Raw genomic sequence first — 3,629 nt, 5'->3', positions numbered from 1 at the left:
GGCAAAGTCATGTCTCTGCTTTTTAATATGCTATCTAGGTTAGTCATAACTTTTCTTCCAAGGAGTAAGTGTCTTTTAATTTCATGGCTGCAGTCACTATCTGCAGTGATTTTGGAGCCCCAAAAAATAAAGTCTGACACTGTTTCCACTGTTTCCCCATCTATTTCCCATTAAGTGATGGGATCAGATATCATGATCTTCCTAGACAGCATACTAAAAAGCAGAGACATTACTTTTCCAACAAGGGTCCATCTAGTCAAGGCTATGGTTTTTCCAATGGTCATGTATGGATGTGAGAGTTGAACTATAAAGAAAGCTGACTGCCGAAGAATTGATGCTTTTGAACTATGGTGTTGCAGAAGACTCTTGAGAGTTCCTTGGACTGCAAGGAGATCCAACCTGTCCATTCTAAAGGAGATCAGCCTTGGGTGTTCATTGGAAGGACTGATGTTGAAGCTGAAGCTCCAGTACTTTGGCCATCTGATGCAAAGAGCTGACTCCTTTGAAAAGACCCTGATGCTGGGAAAGATTGAAGGCAGGAGGAGAAGGGGACGACAGAGGATGAGATGGTTGGATGGCATCACCAAATCAGTGGACATGGGTTTGGGTGGACTCCGGGAGTTGGTGATGGACAGGGAGGCCTGGTGTGCTGCGGTTCATGGGGTCACAAAGGGTCCAACACGACTGAACAACTGAACTGAACCAAATTGATAATGCATATTTAAAAACATGAATGAAAAAGATCCACACTTTTAGAAAATAAATGATGGAAAGAGTGTTTTGTAGAAATGGGGTATAAAGGAGGCTAAAGCAATTGCACCCAGTGAATTATAAAATTCCTATAAAATACTCAAATGAAACATTAGTATTTGCTGAATATTGGCAGCAGCAGGATTCATAACTTTTTAAATTAATTTTTTGAAATATTTTCATACTGTAAAATATAAAAACAGATATAAAAGAAAAATGAAAGTGAAAGCTCTGGGTTGACTTCTAGCTCTGGTAATAACTTTAATAGAATTTTAGGCATGGGGCTAGAGGAACAGTATATTTGAGCAATGATATATTTAAGCATTTTCAAATTTAAATGATCATAAAAAAGCCTGGTAAGAATATAATATTTGATGTACCAGGAAGTACACTCAGCACCTTACATATATTATCTCATTTATCCCATAGCAATCATCATGTAGAATGAGTCAGTTTCTACTATAATTCTCTTCTATACAACTGAGAAAGCAGAAAAATACTTAACCTAAAAACATTAAGTATTTTGTCCAAGATCATATTATCTGGTGGTGGGCCAAACTGGGATGCAATAAACCCAGTAAGTAAAACACCATATAGAATGTAGTCTGAACCACCAGAACAACCTCTATAGACCTTAATAAGGAAAAAAATTTCTCTGTGTACATCAGAAAACTCCTGCCTGTTACTTAATATGCATCTCAATATCTCAATTTTACTGATAAAGTAAATGAGCCTAACTTTCAATAGAGTTTTTATGATAAACTTAAATGTACAAATACTGGTGAATATAAAATATCTAGTGTCAACTGAAAAAAAAAAAAAAAACACATACTGTAAGACCTGTGAGTTTAAATTTTAATCAGGATCTTACTGCGGACTATAGCCTGGAAAACAGCTTCTCAGATAGCTCTGAAGAACTGCTCCAAACAGGTAGGGAGGGAAGGACTCCCTACCTGTTTGGATCAAAATTCTCCAAGCCAGGCTTCAGCAATATGTGAACCGTGAACTTCCTGATGTTCAAGCTGGTTTTAGAAAAGGCAGAGGAACCAGAGATCAAATTGCCAACATCCACTGGATCATGGAAAAGGCAAGAGAGTTCCAGAGAAAAACATCTATTTCTGCTTTATTGACTATACCAAAGCCTTTGACTGTGTGGACCACAATAAACTGTGGAAAATTCTGAAAGAGATGGGAATACCAGACCACCTGATCTACCTCTTGAGAAATTTGTATGCAGGTCAGGAAGCAACAGTTAGAACTGGACATGGAACAACAGAGTGATTCCAAATAGGAAAAGGAGTACGTCAAGGCTGTACATTGTCACCCTGCTTATTTAACTTCTATGCAGAGTACATCATGAGAAATACTGGACTGGAAGAAACACAAGCTGGAATCAAGATTGCCGGGAGAAATATCAATAACCTCAGATATGCAGATGACACCACCCTTATGGCAGAAAGTGAAGAGGAACTAAAAAGCCTCTTGATGAAAGTGAAAGAAGAGAGTGAAAAAGTTGGCTTAAAGCTCAACATTCAGAAAACGAAGATCATGGCATCCGGTCCCATCACTTCTTGGGAAATAAATGAGGAAACAGTGAAAATAGTATCAGACTTTATTTTTCTGGGCTCCAAAATCACTGCAGATGGTGAGTGCAGCCATGAAATTAAAAGACGCTTACTCCTTGGAAGGAAAGTTATGACCAACCTAGATAGCATATTCAAAAGCAGAGACATTACTTTGCCCACAAAGGTCATCTAGTCAAGGCTATGGTTTTTCCTGTGGTCATGTATGGATGTGAGAATTGGACTGTGAAGAAGGCTGAGCGCTGAAGAATTGATGCTTTTGAACTGTGGTGTTGGAGAAGACTCTTGAGAGCCCCTTGGACTGCAAGGAGATGCAACCAGTCCATTCTGAAGGAGACTAGCCCTGGAATTTCTTTGGAAGGAATGATACTAAAGCTGAAACTCCAGTACTTTGGCCACCTCATGCGAAGAGTTGACTCATTGGAAAAGACTCTGATGCTGGGAGGGATTGGGGGCAGGAGGAGAAGGGGATGACAGAGGATGAGATGGCTGGATGGCATCACTTACTCGATGGACATGAGTCTGAGTGAACTCCGGGAGTTTGTGATGGACAGGGAGGTCTCGCGTGCTGTGATTCATGGGGTTGCAAAGAGTCAGACACGACTGAGCGACTTATCTGATCTGATCTGATATGATTTCTGGCTAGGGAATATGTACAGTCAAGCACACACTTTGGTAAAATATCACTGCTAGTCACAAATAACAGATATCCCAGTTAATGATTTTATGCTTTTCTACATATGTGAAATTATAAGAATCTGCGTTTATTAAAAGTCTTCCTAAAATAGACATCAAACTTGGTAAGAGGCTTGTTTTTCCAAAGCACAGAATGCCTCGTCCAGTTTTCCCCCAAAACCCTTCCAGGGTGCACTGTCAGTCATCGACTGAAGGGGCTAGTGACTTAACCTTATAGGATAGTGAGGAAAATCCTTTGTTTTATGCTGGCAACATCTCTTCCCCCAATGGTCAAGCTTTCTTTCACTCCCTGTCCTCCTGCTCTTCCTTTATCAAGTATTCTCCATAAGAAAGGCTTATAAGAAAAATGCTGTTGTTTTGTGCTTATCAACAGTGATGCTATGGCTAGAAACATGTGGGAGCATTCATCTGAGCCCAAAAATCTCCCCACAGATAACTCTCCTTTCAAAATTTATGCTATGGCTGGACTAGCCCTTGTGATTCTTTTTTTTTTTTTTTAATTTTAATTAATTTTATTTTATTTTCAAACTCCACATAATTGTATTAGCTTTGCCAAACATCAAAATGAATCCACCACAGGTATACATGTGTTCCCCATCC

General features: G+C 39.3%; 1 pseudogene; it reads left to right on the top strand.

Annotated features, from left to right (window-relative positions):
* LOC104984394 overlaps positions 1-3,629 on the top strand; it is an 8,967-nt pseudogene that overhangs the window by 2,332 nt on the left and 3,006 nt on the right.

The sequence above is a fragment of the Bison bison genome, unplaced genomic scaffold (assembly GCF_000754665.1).
Source record: "Bison bison bison isolate TAMUID 2011002044 unplaced genomic scaffold, Bison_UMD1.0 scf7180017864011, whole genome shotgun sequence".
In the NCBI taxonomy this organism is placed as follows: domain Eukaryota; kingdom Metazoa; phylum Chordata; class Mammalia; order Artiodactyla; family Bovidae; genus Bison; species Bison bison.
The sequence above is the reverse complement of the archived record's forward strand: the minus strand, read 5'-3'. Positions and strand labels throughout refer to the sequence as shown.